At 43.0% G+C, this 23,057-nt stretch overlaps 1 protein-coding gene across 3 annotated transcripts in view; it reads right to left on the bottom strand.

The window, feature by feature from the left end:
• TSPAN18 (tetraspanin 18) overlaps positions 1-23,057 on the bottom strand; it is a 121,938-nt gene that overhangs the window by 21,729 nt on the left and 77,152 nt on the right. For all 3 annotated transcript variants that reach the window (XR_005630042.1, XM_039730948.1, XM_039730947.1), the window contains exon 3: positions 5,017-5,106. The gene's annotated coding sequence lies outside the window, so the exon portion shown is untranslated. The remainder of the gene's footprint in view (positions 1-5,016; positions 5,107-23,057) is intronic.

Below are 23,057 nucleotides of genomic sequence, written 5' to 3'. Positions count from 1 at the left end.
GGAAAAAATATCCCTCTGCACATGAAGAATTTCTCCCCTACACTCCTTAAAGCTTGTCAAGTCTAAGAATCACTGAATGTACCTGTCTATTTCACGCTGAGGAAAGGTCATATTGAAACAGGAGCCAGAACAAGCTGTGCCCAGTTAGAAGACACACAAAGAGCATTTGGGACATGCTATCTTGTATGATATCTTCATACAATCTCCCTCTACAGAATGAGCACCACACAAACATGGACAACAACTTCAGGGAAGCTTGTAGACATTTGGGCTTGGAATGACAGCAGTGTGTGGACATGGCAGGGCTCAAGGAGGACGTCCTCATGTGGTTACTCAGCCTGGGCACAGCACCTGCTTGCCATGCACTGCGAGATGTTCCTGCACCAGTGAGATCCTGCTGCTCTATGCCCCACCCTGCACAGGTCCTTTGCTAGAAGAACCCATGGATCAATGTTGGAAAGCTTTTGAGGCCAGGAAAAAATGCTAAGGAATCTTCACCAGTTCTGACAACAAACAGACAACAAACTGCTTGACCAGTGCTTCTGTTGGGAGAGCAGAAATAAATCCTGACCAGGTGAGGCTACACTGGAGGAAAGTTCCTGCTTGCTGTTTATGTAATGAAGTGACTATGCGTCCAAACATGCCAATATATCACTAAGTACCCTAGAGGGACAGACAAATAAATACATGAAATAGTAAAACTTCCACTGAAACAACACAGTCATGGCACTGTGCACAGATGGAGCCATACTTTTGCAAACCCAGAGGCACAGGTTTGCTTGGCTCCCCAGAGGAGCCTTCCCAAAGCCCACATGCTTCTTAATGCATCTCATTCCCTTTCTCACTGTAAATGCCATTCCCTAACAGACGTGTATCTAATGATGTGCTATGTTAGCAAAGTCCATTTAATTCACTTAAGAGAAAAAACTGAAATTATCCAAGATTTTCTCCAGGCCAGAAATAAAACTGCCTTTCACTCCATTGTTTTTGTTAAACCACAAGATCTGTGAGTTCTCTAGAGCCTCACAAGATGCTTTCCTCTGTGACCGTAGAAACTGCTCTGCTTTAGCCAAAGAGCTGAGAAAATCCATGGCAGGCAGAGCTCCCAGCACGGGGCTGCCTGAGGTAAGAGCCAGATTTTTGTTACACAGTGTGTGTTTGGTATACTGCTTTCACTTGATTAAAATCAAATCAATTCCTTGTTTGTGAAAAAACAGGCTGAGATACAAACAGTGTTTCACAGAAGCTCATGTGGGCTGCTTTCCCTCTACAGCTGCCTGTACCTGGGGCAGGACAGCAGTGTGCCTCTGCTGGCTGGGTACTGCCCAGGGAACTCTCTTTGCTAGAGGAATCCTGGAAAGATCCACCTTGCTTCTGGAGAAACACAAACCTGAATCTAAACCTGAGAATGAGGGCAATAGTTTTTCTTTACAAAGCTTATTTTCTTATACCAATGATACATAATTGCTCTGCCCAGAGAAATTCAAGGACCAGATGGTGACTACAGGAGTTGGGGTAGGGCACAGAGCTCAGATGGGCCTGCAGGAGATGCTCACAGCTTCCTGACACTTTTTAAAGCCATGTCTGCAAATCTGACAGAGAAAATGGATCTGGAAGTCCAGAAGGCAAAGGAGCTGGGCAGGGAATTCTTCAGTTTCATGGGGAAGGTGAGCCTTCAGCTCCACTAACACATGACTTGGACACTAGAGAGGGATATGAAAATACAGAAAAATCAATAGGGTACTGGGATTTCAAAAGTCCCACAATTACTGTCACCTAGATGTTCCCATCACCACACTAAAAATTCATGTTCCTGTGAAACATAGAATGGCTAAATCTTGGTAAATTAGCCAAAGTCTTAAATTTCAAAGTCCTGCTGCCTTAAGCACCCACCTGTGTGATCCATATTATAGTGGACTTTGTTTAAAAATAAATGAACAAAACCCAAAACAGTTTGGCCTTGTTGTGGCACTATACATAACTCACACACCCCATACAGTCACCCACATGAAAAACAATGCCTGTGGTCCAAGAAGCAGCAGCTCCTAAGCCTAACACTGTCTTGATGCTTTGTAGTGTTGATAAATCACATTCCTGCCTTACTTTCCTTTCCGTGTCTGGGGCTGCTTCCTCTGTAAGGTGAGCAAGCTCCCTTGGGGCTGCTGTGATTTACATGAGCTGAATACAGTTCTAGTTTTATTTTCAAAGACAAACACAGGCTATGATTGTTTGCATCTCTCCCACCTGCCCATCCTCTCAATATGTTAAAATGTTTTCCAGGCATAAGAAGGGAAGGAATATTTTAAATCCAATGAGCAATCAGATCCTGGAAACTTAACTCTCCAGAAGAACCAGTCAGTCACAAAAGCTTGGGAGTAGCATGAACATAAAGCTGAGCACACTCAGCTTTGACAAACAAGAGCTCCCTTCTTCTTTGTTTGGGAAAGAAATTATCCCCAGCAGTGGTACTAGGCTCAGATTTGTAATTCCTGAGCCCACTACGCTTCTCACAGCAAAGCAATAACTAAGTGCAACCTCACTCATTATGCTGTGCTTCAGATCAAGACCACACCCACTGGGGCTTTCAGATTCCAAACTTCTTCAACTCAGGATGAATAAATGGAGCTCAGGGGCAATAATGTGAGGTCTGGGCTGGTAAAGTCAAGAACAAACCATATCAGAGTTTCCACATCAGAAGAACTCAATGCAAGCCTCCAATTAGCTTTGCTAATTAGCTGAAGGTACCTGGAGTCCCTGATGACAGGCTTCATGGCTAAAATGACTGACATTAAAGGACAGTCCTGACTCACAGAGATGGGCTTTCATTCTACTTTTCTTTTTAAGCCATACACACAAAGAGCAAATTATCTGAGTTACTCCTACTACACACTGATACAAGTGTGATAAGAACTGAATGCCTATGTCCTAATCTACCTTTTAAAAATACCTTCACTCCCCTCCTCCAGGCCCCAGATCTGTGAGAGATTAAGTTCTTCTCTGCAGGAGACATTTAATGCTAAGCAAACATGAACAGTCAGAACTGCAGAAGACAGCGGCTGACAGATGCTGTCCCTGGCTTGTCCCATCTCAGACCTGAGACACATGAAATGGATTTGTTTCTGTCTGAAATGTAGCCATAAATATTCAGCTTTTTCTTACGCACATTATTCTATATTTCTCTCTCCCCTGTATCCCCCATTAATTTTATCTAGGAAAGGGATGGGGAGGCTAAAAGTCCCCAGCAGTGTAGCCAGGAAACACAGCCCAGCTGCTGTAATCAGTTAGAAATAAAATCTAGTTTTTAAAGCAATGCATTTTTTTGTTTTCCAGCCACTTCCTTCCTTTTGTCATTTGCTTTGCATGCCTTGCAGCTGCCTTGAACTTCACATTTCTAAAGGCAGCTGCCCAACCACACCCCTCCAAAAGGCCTCCAGTTTTTCTCTTTGCTGCCACTGACATTTGCTTCAACCCCTGTATTCCTTTAACACTGGATTGAGACCCATGGATTCACTTAGATTACTTCTTTACCTTTGCTTTGAGGAAGTAATCACTGAAAAACTTAGGTTGGACAGGACCTCTGGATTTCACTGAGTACAAGCACCCACTGCCTCCAGCCTGGGCCAATTGCAAATCTGATCCAACTTCAGAGTTAGAGCAGGCTGCTTAGGGTCACGTTACTTAAGTTTTGAATATCTTCAAGGACTGAGGCCCCCCTCCATCTTCCTGGACACCTCTTCCAGAGTTTGACTCTCCTTGGTAAAAAAACTTTTCAAAACAGCTGCCCAAGCTGTGTCTGAGTTACCTGGTGGCAAATGCAACAAGAGCATCTCATGGATGTGCCAGTCTTTCAGAACTCTCAGGAGCACCTTATCTTCACCAGTCTCAATCCTCACATCATCTGTATTTTATCACTCCTACCCTCTACTGAAAACAAGTGTGTGAACCATTTTCCTTGCTCATCCCTAACAGGCCACTACAAACAATTTATCTTTCAGTGTAGAAATTCAGACAGATTGACTGGTTGCTCATCACAGTCTCCCCATCTCAAATACTTGATAGAAAACACAGAATAATAGAGATTGAGAGAGATGTCGACATGTTCTCTTGCTCTCATGCAAATCACTTTTTCAGTCACTGCTCTTCTATCACATGATCTGTGTATATCTTCTCTCAACATAAATATCTCTTTGCTGTCAACATGCATGAAGAACTTGTCCACTGAACTGCTGCTGAGCTGTTGCTTCCTCTAAAACATTAGAACCAGTTCTGCAGTACTTCCTACAGAACATTAGCCTGTGGCTTGAGCAGGAATGATGCCAACTCACACCTACGTTCATAGCCATACACAATGCACCACGTAAAAGCAGAAGATGTGTTTGAAGTTCTCCAGAAGCAGTGCCAGGTAGCCTTTAAAGGTATTAGAAAATATGGACTAGATTCTCTTTCAAGTAAATGTATTGATTTCTAGAGGCTGTCCCAGATAAGGTGTCACTGGAAACATCCCTGAAGGTCTAAGCTGCACCAGTGGCAAAGGGTCACCACCACTTGGCATTGTTCCATGGTGTCCCCTCCCCAGTAGTGTGGCAGGCCCCCCTTTGGCTTGCAGGCATGGAGACTTGGCTCAGCATGCTTGCCTTCCTTCCCAAGTACACCTCCCCTTAAGAGGATTTCTGTGTTCACTACCTGCAAGCAGCATTCAACTTTACACCAGGGGTAATCTTAGGTGGGATTTCCTAAGAGAACATATCTTATAGGAAAAGCCTTCCAGAACATCCTCTCAGAGCATTATTTTCACACAGTCTGCTCCTCTAGATGCAAGAGAGATTAGGGACAGTTTCATAAGGAGTTTCATAAGGAAGGATGACTTTCTACAGTACCTCACTGGTGACACAGTGGCAGATGAGCTGTGTATTTCTTACTGCCTCCAGCACACCATAGCCACCCTTAAGCTGCTCCAACAGACATACAGAGAATGTACCTGGCATACAGAAAGAGCAAGCCATTAACAGCACTCACCTTTACTAATCTTGGGACTTGAAGCACAGTGTCTCTTTCAGTGTTTAATTGTCTGTGTGTCCCATGTATCTCCTTCTATCCAAGCTTGTCCTGTAAGAGAAAAATATGCAATTACTGAAGTCAATAAAATGCAATCATGTTAAATACACAATTTATTAAAACACACCATCCTGATGAACGTGCTCAGTCTAATTGCCGCCTTAATTTGGTGTACATTAGCACTAATGAAGAGCTTTTAATACCCAGTGAGGGATTCAATTCCTCAGAATCTCTTTAACAATCTTTGGGGGTGTTTTAAATGCCTGCAGACCACGTGTAAATATATAGTCCCACTACACCTGCACTTCATACCACAAGAGGACTAGATTAATACCAGCTGCACCTTCAATATTTTATAGGAGGTTTAGACAAACTTTAATCTGCTGTGACTTTACAGCCCATTTACTGGGAAAATGGAAAAGGCATGAAGGAAGATGGAATGCATCTTTGGGAAGCCCAGCCATTAGGAGCAGCAGCGTAAATGTTGGGTGCTATCCCTCATTCTTCCAGCCAGCTGTCACACCAACCAAGTTGAGCAAACTGTTTCCTCTCCCTCTGCCTCATTGTCACTGCCTGGGAAGCAACAACAGAGAGGGACAGTAAAGCCACAGCCCTGGCCACCCAAAAGTCTTAGATATATGGGTGCAGGCAGGGGAACTCAGGTGCAGACTGCCACTGCCCTCAAGGTAACACTCATGGTTTTCTCAGTAAGTTTTCATTTCTGCCCACACAACGCTAATGAGAGCCTTTGACTAGGCAGAGGTGAGGTGAGACTACAGACTAATGGGCAAGACACACATGTTTGACTCTTGCTTTCTCAGGGCACCCGCTCCTACACTGCTTTTTCCCCGCATCTGACACAGCCCCAACTCCACATTGCAGGGCCTGGGGGAAGGGGCAGTCTTTAACTCTTCAAAGAACACCCCATGCCATAAGAGTCCAATATTCACATAGGGCTCAGCACTGTAACTCACTCACTCACTCATCCTTCAAAAATGGTTTTGGCATACTTGCAGCTTTGCTGGAGCTGCTGCTTCCCTGTGAGACACCAGATAATCACCTGGGTATCTCCCTGCTTTCTCAGTGCCAGCATTTCATCATGATTTCTGGGAGTGGGTGCATTTAACATCTGTTTCCCACAAACATTTGTAAATGTGCCTTTGAAAATTGCCTGCCATTAAGACTTCTGTGAGTAAAAGTCTATCATTTGTTGTTGGCAGGAAGCGAACAAGGAGTTTCAAGGTGGCTGAAACTATTACAATATAAAACATACAATGAATATTCATAGACCTTTGTTTTGCATTAATCCCTCACATTTAATGCCCTTCCTCTGTCACTGTAAACCTACATCTCTAGATGAAGAACAGGGATGGCTTCCCCTTGGAAAACTGGAGGGTACGAACATCTCTTGCCAATCCAGCTGTCTCTGCTGGAAGTGCTGAAGGCATGAGCTGAGCAGGGGCTAAACTGCCCTTCTTCACAATGCTGGGTACAAGGCTGCTCCTGAGCAGTACAGCTTTTCCACCAGTGTCAAAGTTCAGAGGGTGCTGTCAGCCTGGGAGATAAATGGCTGCAGCAGGCTCAGCAGGTCTGAAGAGAGGACATCTAGGACAAGGGACAGGGCTTCACAGCAGAGAGCCCTTTTGGCATCAGAGCCCAGTGCCCACACTGACCTTTGTATCTATTTCTGTGGTGTGTAGGGTCACTTCATCCTGTGCTTTGCAAGTGTGATTAAGAGACAATTTCTTTGTTTGTCCTGTCCTGTGATGCCACTTGCTTGGGATAGATGCTGCCAAGAGAAGATAGGTCTAACTTTAAAGCAGAGATGACACTGTGCTATATAAACCTATCATTAAGAAAATAACCAGAATGATAGGATTCCTGCTCCTACTGTGTGTGCATATAATTACATTCCTAGAAGCCCTCAGAGGTCTGCGTGGGAGAAGAGTTTTATTTTTTTATCCATCATAAGTCACAATATTTTAAAGAAATTACAGCACCCCAGAGAAGAAGAATTTGAATGCTTCAGTAGGTACCAGCAGGTACTGTGTCAGAAGGGATGAAAGACTGCATTTAGTGCCAAGCAGCAGCAGTGTTCCACCTGACTCTGTTGCCTTAAAGGGGAGGAAGTCCCTGCCAAACAGATTCTCTTTGGTTAATAGCTACGATTTTGTCATTAGGGAGAACTGCACAAAGTGCAAACCCACCATGCCTAATTGTGACTCCAGCAAGCTGATGCCTTTAATTACAGTCTCTGGGGAAACACAGTGGGAGCAGGAGCGACAGCTGAGGCTAAGCCTCATCCTTGGGCTGGCCAGCTGTGGCTGGCACATTGTCCACAGCCACCACATCAACTCTCCTTGCTGAGCATTGGCTTCTCTTCACAGTCACACTGCAGCCCGTCCAGGAGCCGGCTTTGATGGAGGAAAAGCAGCTAAACATGTGCCTCCTGCTGGTATCAGGCTGAGAGAAAGGCAGCTGGAGCTCCAGAGCAAAGAGGGATGGGACAGAGAGGGTTTGAAACAGACAAAAGGCAGCAAGTGAAACAAGAAATTAATGCAGTGTGCAGGATGAAGAAGCAAGGCCTGTGTTTGTGAGAAATCCGGCTTGTTGACTAGAAGAGGAAGGGCCACCAGATGAACCCCTTAAAAACATTGTGTTTCACAATGGCTTCTAGCTACTGCCAGTCCTCTGTGCTCACATCTGCAGGGTCAAGATACACTTAAACACATGCCAGCCCATATGCTCAAACAAAGGAGAAGCTGAAGACAAGTCATGTCCTGCTGGATCTCGGTGTCAGGTCAGTGCTTTCACAGTGAAGGGTGAGGAGAAACATCTCTGTGGAAGCTGGATCAGAATAGTTTCATTCCCTTGCAGTGGTTTCAGAAAAAAGGTGAAACACCTTTTGATTTAGAACTGGACCTTGGCACAAGCTGTCAACCCCATGTGTTATCCTGTAACTATTGCTCCTACATAAATAACTGTTTGTTCTGGAATTTCATAGCATTTGTGCGGCACATCGTTGCTATGACACAACTACATTACTTCATGTAAATCCAATTAGATCCCAAAGTGTACTGTGTAACTGTAATCGGCCCCTGTGGAGCAGCCATGAGGGGACCTGCACAAGGCCATGCAACTGGATACTAAATTACAGTCAATCTACCTCCTCTTTAGTTGCATTAAAATGCTAATATCACTGTAACGTGGGCCCATTTACCAGCCATGACTGCCTTGCCTTGCAACACTGGAGTGAATGAGCCTGTTGCACTGCCTCAGAGCATTTAATTCCTCAGTACAGTTGAGTGAGCAAAGCCCTTAGGGGCATCTTATACCTGCAAACAGTAACCTGATTGGCTTTTATAACACTCAAACCATATGAGGCTTGCGACAGTGTTTGAACGAACCGGAGCTGCCTCCAAAGCTACCCTAAGTTTCCTACACAAGCAGAGCAACTGGGTCTCATCTCATCCTGATTGCTTTTAACAAAGGCACATTTCTGCCCCCAAAAGCCTCTGTGTGTAAGAGCACATCAGTCTCACACAGGAGGACAAAGAGGGCTGGACTGAACCCCTCTAAATTTTCAAATAAATAACAGCAGCTTTACAACAAAGCTACTAATACAAGTCTTCCCCTCTGTTTTATATTTGCAACTTTGCACATGAGATCATACGGAGGTAAAACCTCCCACACGTGCACAGACATTCAGAATGGAAATTCAGAAGTCCCAGAGCAGAACCAATTCTAAATGCTGTAACGTTTTGAAAAGTGCTAGGTTATGTGTTTGAAGTGCCAGCATGGCTTCAGGCCACAGACCACTCTGTTTCAGCTGGTGCAAATGTGCACACTGCACCGTTCAAAACATGAAGTGCTTGCTCACTTTGGCCCCTTCCCAAGGAAAGTTCCATAGGTAATCACATCTGGCTCTTTCGTACAGCTTCTCACACACAGGAACCAGCTGTCTCAGAAAAGAAGATCCTGCATACACAACCAAAACATATGATAGCCTGCAATTCTTTTGAGTTCTGTTCCTTTGAAAAAAAGCCCTCAGCTCACAGGTGTATTTTCCCTTGTACTAACTGCAGTACAATGGAACCATATGGTACCGATTGCCTGCCTTTCTAAACAGATGACCCAGAGATTATATGCACTGATACTCTAACAACATTAATTTTGTTTATTAGATGAGAAAAGCAGGGCTAAAAGGGGAATGGATGTGCTAAACCTCCTGACCCCCAATATAGCTCTCTGCTCATTAGTCCATACTGAGACCAGTCCCAAACCCATGAAAAAGATGGTCACTTCTTGCTGACAAGTATCACTCTTTGTCAGGCATCTTCTGCCCCAGAAAGCTGTTATTTAGCAAACCCAAAGGGAGGCAGCTAACTTTGGCCTCCTATTTCTGAAACTATTTCCCTTCCGGATGGAATAAGTGTCACCCTCCTGAGTGGATCATGGAGCTGCAACACAAGCCAAGTGACATTACCCACTGCCATGTCAGCCACTGTCGCGTGTTGGAACACTCCACACGCTTGCACAGCATTGCAGACACTGAGAGGATTTAACACAAAGTCTAAATGCCTGCCACGTTTTCCCTGAGCCTGACACATCTCACCTTTACAAGAACTAGCTTCTCAGTGCTCTTTTCTGTTCTCCTTTCCTATAGGCCTGCTTTGTTTGCAGCAAGTGCCTCAGCAGTTTGTGGCATTTGTGATGGTTTTGAGAGATGCAGGAATAAATCTCAGGAACACTGGACAGTTGCTGTGGCAACCTTGTCCTCCTCAGACCATGGTTTTCAATATTTTAAGAATTTTCCCGATACTTGAGGGCTTCAGGGAAACAAGGCAGTGGAGAAAAAATATTTTAAGGTAAGGGTGGTACCAAAAGGGATTACTATAAGCCACAGGGCTTTTTTTGTCCTATCAGAAACATGATGATGTTGATGTCCTTAGCAGGAAAAAGAAGCCATGACTGTCTGAGCAGAGGCAGAGGCAAGGGGCCATAGGTAAGGGAATTTGAAATCTCTGCTTGTATCATCTGTTTCAAGGCAGAATGGAGTTCCAAATCAATAGGTTAACTTCTTTTTGTTTTGTTTATTCTCAGTGTTTTCTCAAAAAAAAAAAAAAAAAGGCAGAGGTGTGGAAAAACCAACCCACTATTTAGGATCATTTGATTTGGGAAGTCAATTCCTTTTTAAAAAGAAATCTCAAACAGAACTTTGAATGCATTAACTATTGTACAAAAAAAAAGCACCAACAAAAAAGCCAAAAAACCAAAAACACAGCAACAACAAAATGCCCCCCAACCAGACAGAAGCCCCCCAAACCCCAGAAAACTAGCAAATTCTCTATTCAAGATAACAACTCAGATATAAAAACAAAACAGTCAGTTTAGTCAGTCTAGAAAAGCAAAGATTAGGAAAAAGAGCCTGTAATAAAAGCAGATTTTAAATGAGGGACCTCAGTAATACTAAATAATCCAGAAAATAATATTCCTGGATATCTGAGAAGTGACATTATTAATCTGCTTCTGGTCATTTGTTAAATGTTTTTAACAAGAAGAATAATAATACATCCCAAAGTGTTATGGATTCTTAACAAAAGAGGGTATTATAGGAAATACATGCATTTCACAAGCTGTAGGTATGATATGTGCAAGAAAACTTGAATGCAGCAAAAGACATGAGAAATGACCTAGGAAGGATAGGCAGACCTGAAGTCTAAGTTAGCCTGCTTATAGTCAAAATGATACATATCTCATAAATATTTCATGTGCAAATCTAAACTGAGTTTCACTGTAATCAGCACCTTTAACTTACTCTAGCACATAAAATTGCAGCTAATGTGGTTTGAAAGGTAAATGTGACTGATCTAAACCACACCTGCTCCAATTAAGTATGAACACCCAACCACTCAACATCTTTTGCTACATGTATTTTTGATTTCAGATTAAGAGAGTGAACCATGGCCACAGCCCACGAGAGGGCTTCAGATGTTCTGCAGGAAAATAAATGAGAGTTAATAAATTCCATAATCTTGGCATACGTGTTTCTAAATGTTCTCTCTTCCTCCATAAGACATATAACCTAAGTGCTCTAGCAACCATCAGGTTCCAAGCACACAAAAGACCCCAAGCACAATTCATATATAGATGACAGGAGTAGAGGGACTGAGTGAGATATGAGCCAAGACTCAAAGGCTGGCTCCCAGCTGCTTTTGCTTTCCCAATGGATAACAGATACTGCATCAATACACACAATGTCATGCTAGTGAGTTTGCTACTCTCTTAACACCTCGTTTTTCTCTCATCTGAACTTATTTTTAAAGCACTGTCCCCTTCTCCTTTCTCTTTGTCCTTACTCATGGCATGGTAAACATGAAAGACAGCATGGCTGGTTATTGTTAATGCATTTGAAAGTGCAGACCTTTAAGAGAGGGTTATTCTGGAACATGCCACGGTTTTCCTTGTTATTTGCACATGCAGCTAATGATCATCCTAATAGCTTCTCTCTCTGAAGTCGTAATAAGCTTACAAATGAACCCATTCAGCACATATTAAAAAGCAAGGGATGCTCCTTTGATTACAGCCTTTATGGAAATCTCTGAATATTTGTTTTGTTGTGCACAGCCGCAATTAGGACATGCTGCTGGGAGCCGGCTCAGCTGCCAGAGCACTGGGGTTTGGAGACACCTCCAGTGCCATAGCAACACAGCCACCTCTCCCAGCATCAGACACAGGGAGCCTGGCAGCCCTTCAACCCAGGCAAGCGGCTTCAGCTCCGGCAGAAATGAAGAAATAAAAGGTGCCTAATGAAAGTCCCTCCGCTGGCGCCTCACCTGCGTTTCTGAAGGAGCGCGGACGACCCCGCGTGTGGCTCTGGCCAAGGAGCCGCGTGCTGTGCCCACCACGGCCCTGCCACGAGCACGGCGTGGGGCACACAGCCCCTGAGACAGGGCTGCACGCCCACCCTGCAGCCTGGAGGTGTCACTCTGCAGGAAAACTGGGCAACAGGGGGAACATAGGTTGGGGACACCTGAGGAGGCAGGGGCTTTGCATTGCTGAGGTGCCAATATGGGGGAACTCGCTGCCATTGTCACCTATCTTCCCCCTCCATGACCTCATCCTTCCACACGTGGGAGGGGAACCAAATAACCCTATGGAAATCTCCTTACCACTTAACTGCTCAGAGGTTGATTTAAATCCCAGTTATACTGCTGACAGGCTTAAATCTTCTCCAAGGGGGGCAGGGGAGGGAGAATTAATGGATGTAAAAACCTGCAAAATTGGGGTTGTAGTTTTCATTAAGATTGATCAAGCATTCCACAACAACTAAAAGTTAGAAGACCATACCTTTTTTCCCCTAAAGGAAACACTATGAACAATATACATACTCTCTTTCTCAAATTATCCCTATTCCCTGAGCACAGTGCATATGTAGAAGTCTTAAGTGGAGAGACTTGGGGAGTAATTTATTTTTGCAAACAAAATCAGCAGCTTACGTGCTGATGACATGGATCCAGAGCCTTTCAGACAGCCTCAATGGGGTGACTTTCACCCACAAAAAGCATAACATCTCCTCTCACAAAGCTGGCACTCTAAACAAACCGCTTCTACTTTGCCTGAAAGCCAAGACCTTTGTATGGAACAGATATTTTCTAAATCTCCAGGAGACTGGCTGAGGTTAAAGCAGGTCAAACCATGTAATACAGATATCTTTGTGTTGATACTACCCACGGTGCCTATTAGGAAGGCCACAATTGTAAGAAACCTTTTCTCGTCAAGGATATTTAATACAGTGCCAGAGAGTCTCCCCAGGCAGTCTTTGTTTTAAGGTTTGTGAGCTTTGGGGGGAAAGGATTGGGTCTCTGATTGTGAAGTAGGTTTTTAGCTCTATTGTAACCTAAATAACACATGAGAGCAACACTGGAAACTTCAGTGCCAGCATGGCTTGCAAGAGCCCTGGGTATAGCCTGGGGCAAGACCTGGAGCCCATCAGTCATACATACACATAAAAACTGGCATGCACTCACAGGGCATCCTAAGGACTTTCTCAAAACTGAAGCAGCAAATGTAACTATGGAAATGCTCTGGTTGCTTTACTCAGCCTTCACTTCTGTTTTACCCACTGGAAGTCAGGACTTAGAAACTAAAGACATGAAACCTTTTCTAATTCAAATCAGAAGGGCTAGAACAATTACAAATGTGTCAGTGAATGATGAAGGTGCAAGCTGATCCCATGGCCTTAAATCAGTACAAAAACAATTTGTAGATGGACTGATGAGTACCTTCCTCTTCCCACCCAAAAGAAGCACAAACACAGTCTGACCCAACCAGGCAATTCTGATTTTGAAAGTCTAGGCAACCTTCTTAGGGAGAACAAAACCAGATCTCTTATGAGGAACGGGACTTCACAGGCTAACTTCCGCATCAGTCAGGATTGGGCTGAATTCTGAATGAAAAACCACACCAGTTTTCAGTGGCTGGAGCTCACTATACCCACACTTTGCTATGTCTCTTTTCTTGATCAACATGCAATGTGGAAGAAATGCTGCATTTCAAACCCCCATATTTAAAAGTACCAAAATGAGGTTTGCAAAGCAAAGAGCCAAAGCAGCCTAGATTAAGGCTGAGAAAACATAGGAAACAACAGGGTGTTCAAGCTATCCTGAGCATAGAGAGACCACCCTTTGGGGACAATCTCCTAGTCAGGCCGCAGAGTTGCTCTGCATTAAGGACAAGAAAAGTTGTCTCAAGAAACACAGCATTTACCAGCTTCTCCCATCTCCACAGTCAGCATGGGGAGAAGAATCTTTCTGAAAACATTGTGGAGTCATGCCATGAAAATACATTTGACAATAAATTTTATGACAAATTTCATTACAAGATTTGTGGTTACCATTCCTCATGTCTGATGCACAAACCACCTTGCATCAGAACATTAATACCATTTAAGCCTTAGATTGCTTTCCACATTAGTCTGAAAGCCCTTTATGAAGTTGTGTCCTTTGTAATGCTGATGTGGCTTTGCTCCAGGATACTCAGCAAATGTCCCGGGCAGCTTCTGTGGTCTCCTGTTTAGTGCTCAAACCACTTTTAGATTCCAGTTCTGCTAACATCCCTCACAGAAATTCACAGACATTAGCAAGTCATTTCAAGCTGGTGTTCATCATCCTCTCCCACCTCCTGTATTTAGTATAATTAACAGCAACACTTATCTGTCACCCCATGGGGTTTCAGAGATTTAGTTCAGTATCCTATGAGAGTGCCAGGCTGCCTCTACTGAAAACAGGAAAAAACATACCCAGAAGACAGTATTCAAAATATTGTCATTTTTAGATGAAAACAAGTATTTTGAGTTACTGCCAGTATTTTTTAAAACTGTTCAAGTACAAAAACCCCAGGTGAGGTCCTTCATATGGACCACAAAATGTCAGATGGTTTGTATTCCACGTTCCTCTCAACAATGTGCTCAAAACTGTAGAAATATACATTTAGAGCTGATGTCTCCAAAAATGCTCTCCTGCATCCCTCAAACAGACAAACCCTTTAAGTTTCCTCTACATGTCACACCAGGAAATTTCTCACTAGGAGAATCCCAAGTCAGTGGTCTTCTGATGAAGACACAGCAAGCTTTGTAATCTTAAAAGTGGACACTGTCCACACCACAGCTGAGGTCCCACATCAACAGCACCACCAGGGCCCCCAGACAGTGAGAGGCTGGATCACAGGGGTTGTGCATTGGGGGGGAAGAGCATCCTGGTTACAATTTGCAGGGCCACTCGCAACACTTCGAAACTCCACGTTCAGCACCACAGCTCACACACCACCCTCCCTGCTGTTCCCCATTCACAACAGTGTGAACCAGCTCTTACAGGGGGCCAGCAGAGATGTGAGAGTCTTCAGGGCATTTGGGATCAAGGATCAGTATCCTGGAAGCCCCAGTTGCTTATAAGGCATAGGTACTGGATGTGGGGACATTTTTGGAAAATGTATTTCCTTCAGAAGTACCTCAGGAACTAAATTTTTCCAGTCAGCACAGTGTCAATCAGGAATTTAAAGCAGGCACTTCCAATCGTCTCATAGCAATAGCAGAAAAGCTGCAGTGCAAAACATCCCCCAGTAAGGGATCAGCTAATTGCATGGCTTGGAAAATCAGGTTTATTCTTATATCTTTTGGGTGAAGCACATTAACCTGAACAGAGGATGCATTAATGTAAATTGGCCTTCCAGTATTTCTGTATATTTGCACCAGCCTCCTCCAGCTCTGAGCCCATACTTAACCTCCATGCTGGCAAGCTGTGCACCCAGGTGCTCTGAGGTGAGTGCAGTGTGACTCTGATGAGATGGAAGATGAAGTACCAGACATGCACAGAGAAATATGAGAGGCAGGAGATGTGCTTAGGGATCTATCATTTCGATAGGCTGAGCTCCTTTTGAGCCTGCACACTCCCTATGGGCCAGGGGAAAGCAGGTGACGATGCTGGCCCACTGTGGAAAACCCTGCAGAATAGCTTTGACTCGGTTTGTCCTTCACCAGTTTTGCTGTTTAAATGCTGCAATTCATTGGAGCTGAGCACACGCCATCAGCAGAGCCAAGTTCTCCCCTTTCAGCCCCTTGAAGCCCTGCAGAATAGCTTTGACTCGGTTTGTCCTTCACCAGTTTTGCTGTTTAAATGCTGCAATTCATTGGAGCTGAGCACACCCCCTTTCTCCCCTTTCAGCCCCTTGAACCCCAGAGAGTGAGCACACGGAGATGTGCAACCTTTCCCCAAAGTTTTGCAGCTGCTGAAACAAGCATGGGCTCACCTTGCCCTGACAGACTGAACTGTCCCCCTCCTCTCGTCCAAGCACAGCCTTGTCTGTGTTTCTCTTCCTCATCCATTCCACTGCTTCAAATTTTGAGAGGCTCTATTTTACCTTTTATTTCCTAAGTTTCCCTCTCTTCTGCAACGCACGGTGTTGCACTGTTGATACAGCCATGTATCATTACCATATCTCATACCATATTAATCTTTTTTGTCATCTGATTTTTGCATAGGAGTTGTCATTTAGAAAATCTGATTTTTGCCCAGAAGCATCCAAACAAATCTGTGAGTCAAAAAGAATAAGAGAACAAAAGCAAGTGCCAAGTAAGCTTCCATTTAAGCACTTTACATATCCTGTACGAAACACCAGCTCCTAAAATTCTTTTTGGTGAGATGACATCTCATATAATATGCTATCTTTCCATCATGCCAGGGTCACACTGCTCAGGTGTCTCAGCTAATCTGCAGCTTTCCCTGCTATCCTGGGAAGATTACAAATAAATTAGGTGACTCCAAAGCATTTTGGAGGAAATGCCAGGATATCCTTCTGATAAAATATTGTAGTCAGATAACTGCAGTCTCTCAGTGCCAACCCAGGGGATTAATTTCTGTAAATCAATGAAATACTGCTAAATCTATACCAAACACCCAGAATAATGATTTTGTCACTACTTAAACTTTGCTTTTGGCTCAGTGCATCTGAAATTAGTCCTTTCAACTGGACCATTATTTGGTCCAGAGATTTTTTTAAAAAAATTCATTCTAGGATGGGATATTCCATAATGTCAGATGTCATTCAGTCATTTAATTAAAAAAATTAATCACACTGGTGGGTATGGTATAAGCTATTAACCTACAAAATAAACTGATTTTAATTAAAGCACAGATGTGCAAGGCTTTGGCTGGAGACTTTAAATATCTGCTTCAAGAAGTATGATACATTTATATGAGTCATAGGCAAGATAGGGAGGAATTTACTTTACACATTCTTTTTTTTTTAAGGAGTGAAAATGCAGGATTTAGTTCATGAAGACAGCTTTAAGTTACCACCTGTGGTTACTACCCCAGCTTTGCTTGGAGACCTGGATTTTACAGCCTAGCTGTAGTGACTCATATAAACAAGGGAATTCGCCTGGGGCAAAGGGTGCTTAACCTCGATGGGTTTGACAACATCTCCAGTCAGACTGTTTCATTTTCCCAACCACACAAGCAGACTATGGCCTCATCAGGGAAGCAGCTTCTGCTCCAAGCAAGGACACATTTTTCTAGCTGTAATAAAATGATATGTCATGACTCTGTTCGCTTTACAGCATCAGTTTCTTTCCTACTCTACCTGAAGGCTTAGTGAGCAATTTAATAGAAACTTGATAATGTGGGTGCTTTTCTTATTTTTAAAGATGATGTATCTATCCTTTTTGTTAATGGATCTAAATGGAGGTACCAAAAAAAAAACCCCCCCAAAAAAAAAAAAAACCAAAAAAAAAACCACCCAACCAAAACCAAACACTGGGGTAAGCCATATTGTAGTAGGGCATATTGCCACTTTAACTGGGCAGCTAAGAGTTTAATTAGCAACCCTGCATAACATAGCATAAGATTTCTTTGCTCCTGTCCACTTCATACAATGTACAAGAGCTCCTAAATCAATAAGCTTACTCCAGACTGAAGAAAAAGACTATCAGACTTTTACCAAAGCCTTTTTGCTCCACTGTTTTAAATATAGGCACTTTAGGCTTTACATGGCCACTAAAAAAAGTCCATGTACGTCTGACCTGTGAACACATTACATATTAAAGGAAGGAGCATTAATTACAAAGCTGAACAGATTCTGTGACCACCACAGAGTGAAACAGGCTCTTATAACTACACAATTAGAAAAATAGATAGAAACATTAAGAAAATACACAAAAAATAGCTAAAATCAAAATCTACCAACCTTTCCCCAGCTCATCCTCCAGGTAAACGTGAGTGGAGACCACCTTCCCACTCAGCCCCAGAAGTCAAGTGTTTTGTCTCAGCCCCAGATGAGCCCCAGGTGTGAGTGGTAGGATCCTCAGCCAGCACTCACAACGGGCACTTTCTGCAGAAGGGCAAATGTGCCATCTGGGCCAAGCACAGATGTGCTTATGCTTGGAATTGCTTAAGATATATTTCATGAATCAAAAATGAGAAAGCCACCAAGCTGGAAAGCTGGGGTACCACTGCTTCATGACTTTTCTCTTAAGAACACACTGCACTCATTAACACCTGTGGCATGTTTCCTTAGAATATGATACTGAAACCCAAGTAACATAAAGAGTGAACAAAGAAACTTCCAAAGCACATTCAGCATGCCTTATGCTGGCATCTATCCAATGTACCTTTTACAGGGCACCATCCTGCAGGAAGGCAGCCACTGGCATTTCTACTGGTTAACTGAGAAATGTAGTGTCTGTAGTTCAGAAGGAAACAGATATGTACATACAGTTGTGTTTATTTTTAGTATTATGCAATACACCAGGCAAGGATGGGACATTTTTTTTGTCAAGGACACACCACAGCTTATCCTTTCTCTTCTCAAACCTCTAATGTTATTTTCTGAATCAGTTGATAGCATATACAGCCAATCTAGTGGTAGGAACTTCTTCCTAGATGGCACCAGCCAGCAAGCACCTGGGAGCTGCAGCTTGTCGGTAATAAGGTTGCAGCTATGCAGTATTCAAAGGGGCACTTCATTGGCAACCCCAAAACTATATAATAGATTGTCTGGGAAAAAAATGCACTTTTTGACTAGTGCACCACCTGAGCTCACCACATTTGTCCATGGCAAAGGAAACGGACCGTGGAGGAGCACACCCTACCCTAATGAGTGTGACACCACCCAAGGCAGGCTCAGGGCTCTCAGGGAGGGTTACAGGTTTCCAAGTCAGTTCTGAAAAGACAGTTTCCATGAGGACACTGACCTCAGAGGTCAGAGATTAGCAGCAGGGAAGTGCCATCACTCACAACAGCAGGGTAATAAGACAACCTCTACATTTTGCAGCCTCAATTCTTCATCAACAAAGGTTTTCAAAATACCAAAGATACTGAGTGTGAGGAGAAGGTGTTTACAGCTTTAAACAATAGCAGAGTGATAGGAGCTTTACAGACCTTGGATATTGCATGACCTACTCAAGCACTCAGCCCTGAGATCTTTGTCACAAGGTCTCTGTTCAGAACAAAGCCAAATCCTTTCAGCTCCACTTAAGTGACTCTACTAGCCTTCATTAAAATTATACTAAAAGGGACAACAAATGGTTTGCTAATAAAGACTGATTCTGAGGTGCACTATGAATAGAGGAGAGGTAGCATAATTACATTAGTAAAGGTAACTGAGGTCACTGCCACATTGTTGTTTGCTCTTTAATTTGAGCAAAAATACTGTAAGGTGGCCATAATTGGAGAGAGAATGAAAAAAAAAAGACAGGAGAAACTGTTCTGCTTTTGGATGAGTCTGACTGCATGATTATAGGATGCTGGTTATGTCTAAGAGGGAGCTACTGAATATTTAACCTTAGAAATGGAAGCCTAGTTGTCTCTTGTCCTGTTAACATCCACACATATCTTCCATTAGCTCTAATTAGGGCTAACAGGGTGTTCACTAAGTATCTCCATAATTAATGCTAATAGTAGTTACAGGCAAACGTTGATAGAAGATGAAATGCCAAGGTTCTTCTCCAGGGTTAAATGCTCAGCAGCCTGTCTGTCTCTCATTTCCATTTCCTCCTGTAACAGCTCTTTAATCAATCGCATGGATCCCAGACAGCCTTACACACCCAGTCTTGCAACAAGAGACACGTGCAGCCATAAGTAACAGCACATGCTGTTATTTATACAAAATATAAACACAGACACACAATATCTGACACATATTAGGCTGGTTCACGTCTGTATGCTCACCACCGTGCTGATATTCCAACAACATACAGACACAGACTGACACATCCCTTTTTCCTTCAAGATGCCCAGGCTTCACAGGGAAGTAACATGATTTCTATCATATATTAAGATAAGTAATTTCTAATTAACAAACCAAAGAGCAAGCAGATCACAGAAACACCTCAATTACCCTTATTAATGTCATTATGCCACCTTTAGTTGATAGACTATACTATATTGCCAAATCAGATGTTATTAACAAACCATTACATTTATAAATGAGAACAGAACAATTATTAGCCACAATCAGAAGAGCTATAATAGTGCACCTTCTACCGTGCTTCTGGGTCAAGCCCTGAGCAGTAGTTAATAGAAAAAGTGTTAGCAGACTGCTTCCAGCTAGCACAAAGTCTCACTCTCTGCTCTCCTATCCCAACATAAGTGGAGAATATTCATCAAATGTGCAATTCTGTGGCTGAGTAGGTTTATAAACTGCCTTTAGTTAGGAATGTATTTATAAAGCCTCAGGGAAGCAGGGGAGTACTCTGCTGTTTCCCTCAGGAGCTGCAGACACTATTTGTAGAAACCTTAGAACGTTGAAGTCTTCACCAGAGATGTCTCAAAAAGGCAAAAAGCATCAGAAGAGGAGTGATGGGACAGCCTGTGCAGGCAGCCAGGAAGGGAGGAAGGACCAGGACAGCATCCCACTGGAGCTGGCTGTTGGAGCCAGACAAGGAGCTGTGTTTGTGGAAAATGTGACTCAGGCATCTGAACCCTCCCTGCGCCCCAGTGCTGGCTGTCACTGTCCCTATGCACTTTGGGGCAGCTCCAGAAAAAAAAAAACACATGCAGACGTGAGTCCTACAGAAAGAAATAGGTGCTTTCTATAGGGTGGGGAAAAAATCAATTTGTATATTTATCAAGTCACCTATACTGGCCTCATGTTACATTAAAGAGGAAACGGCTCCCACGACTCATCTTAAATCAGAACTGGAAATGTTTTGGCTTTGCTATGTGAAAACAAACTTTTTTTGCCTGCTTTGTTTTCTGCCCTGGGGAATTAGTGACTCAAGCAGGATGCTGAGGACTCAGGGGGATTTATTTTTCATCATGTTTAGGGAGGGTTTTCTTCTACTAGGCATGCAGGCTTATTGATGCAGCTTCACTGCATTTAAAGTACTTCTATTTAAAGTACTAGACTTTAAATCAATAATTTAACCCCTCCATTTTTCTTCATAGATTTGTGGGGGGAGCATGGGGAAGTTACTGTTCAGAAAAGCAAGGGATATGAAGCACAGAAGGCACTATCTGAGGCACACTGGCTCTCTGCAATGGGGTCAGAGCCAGCCACCTTTCAGATGCATCCCCCTTTGCCATTCCTTTCTCAGCACTTCTAACAAGGGGAGGATCTCCCACAATCCCCAGGATGGGTCTCACTCTGGGCACCCTCACATTGCTCTTTTTGTGGCACTCACTCCCTGTACCACATCCCCCCTCTTCTGGTTCCATGTTTCACCCACTCTCCGCTGACAACACATCCATGACTTGCACTGAAGCACCCACTTCACTGCTGCATCCTCAGACTAAGAAACGTTGTGAAAGAGGAAAGCGTCAGTAGGGTAAAAAACCTTCCCATTTTTTGGCTGGGCCTGATTTTCCAGAGGTATTTTGCTGTATCCACACAACTTTTCTGAGAGCTATAGGACCAGCAAGTATTTTAGCTATAGGCAATCTGACACAGAACGTTTCTTCCCAAATAATGAGTTGCTTTCAATATATTTTGAATATTCATGATATGTATTACAATATGCAGTCACCCAAAACAGAAGAAATATATTTAACAGTAGCAGAACCAAGAATGGCCAGAGCTCTCTATTATTACTGTTACAACACTGGTCCCTTTTCCAGCCTGCTCATACTCTTGGCACGTAGAAATGCACAGTGAAAAAGAAAATGTAGTCAGTAAAAGTAACGCTTATAAAATTGTATTTTAAAATCAGAATGTTGTAAAGCAGCAGCTACAAAATGAGCTGAAATTCTAAGCAATGATTTGTCTAGACATTTTTATAAGAGTTGCAGTGAATGTTGAGTAAGTGTTCAAGGAAATCTGAGTTGATTGAAACATCTGACGACTCTGTGTTTTAACTGGATGGCTGGTGCTGCTTCAGCATCTTGCCAGCAGGATGAGAAGGATATTAAAATAGGAGGGGATCAACCAAGAGCAGTGAGAGGATAGTTCATCTCCTCTTCATTATTACTTAACTTAGTGAGAATGTTCTCTGATTGTATTGGATATCCAGTTAATCTTATCCAGGTCTCTACAGAGCACAAATCCACACTGGCAATACAGGTAGCGCAAAGAGATGAATCATGTCTGAAGGAATTTGGTCTCACTGGATTTCTTTTTTTTTCTTTTTCTCAGCACAAACAGAAACAATAGAAAAAGGTTTGAACTGAAAATTTTCTGTAAGACAGTTTAGCCAGAAGCTGAAAACACGAGCTCTGAGATGCATTTTCTAATTTGAAATCTTTGTCTTTTTGCATTCTGACACCAAGTCACTTTCAGCTATCATTCTGCATGATGGAATATCATGGACTTCCTGAGAGCATGTTGCATCTTCCAGATGAAGCCTAAGTCTGAGCTGAGAATTTCTTTCAGTTTGGGAAGAGACATTTACTTTTTGAATTTGTTTTCAAACTCAAACCCAGGAATTTTGTGATATTTTTGTGAATCTAGGTTGGAACTTTTAATCAAAACAAGATAGACTGTTTGAATTAGCTAGAAGTGTGGTCAATGGGGCAGGAATGTGGGAGACAGAAAATTCAGGTTGACATTCCTGGTCTTCCCAGTTCTCACCAGGGAACACAAGCAACCTACTAGCCAGGCTATTGAGCTAAAATTAGATTAAATAGAACACACCTTTTCTGCACAGCCCTAATTTACAGATGCCTGCAATGTACTACACAGATTAAAGTTCCTTATCTTTTGAGTCTGGTATTGTCCTTGCTCAAAAGGCCACTTGGAATGCCATTGTGTACAAGTTAGGAAGCATTTGGGGAATTTAGGATGAACAATAATAATACAGTGAATAGTACACAAAAGAACTAACTTGTTAGATATTAGCATCTTCTACTCTGACCAGACACTGAGTTATTTTCCAATTCCAATGCACTGACAAATCCATCCTATAAGAGGCAGAAACAAAACCAGCTGCAACTTACTGATATACCAGAAAAAGCAGAACATTTTTCCAGGAGCATGGAGCCCCTCAGAACTTCACACCAGGGTAACAGTAATTT

The sequence above is a fragment of the Passer montanus genome, unplaced genomic scaffold (genome assembly GCF_014805655.1).
Source record: "Passer montanus isolate IOZ18808 unplaced genomic scaffold, ASM1480565v1 scaffold75, whole genome shotgun sequence".
NCBI classification, from domain to species: Eukaryota; Metazoa; Chordata; class Aves; order Passeriformes; family Passeridae; genus Passer; species Passer montanus.
The sequence above is the reverse complement of the archived record's forward strand: the minus strand, read 5'-3'. Positions and strand labels throughout refer to the sequence as shown.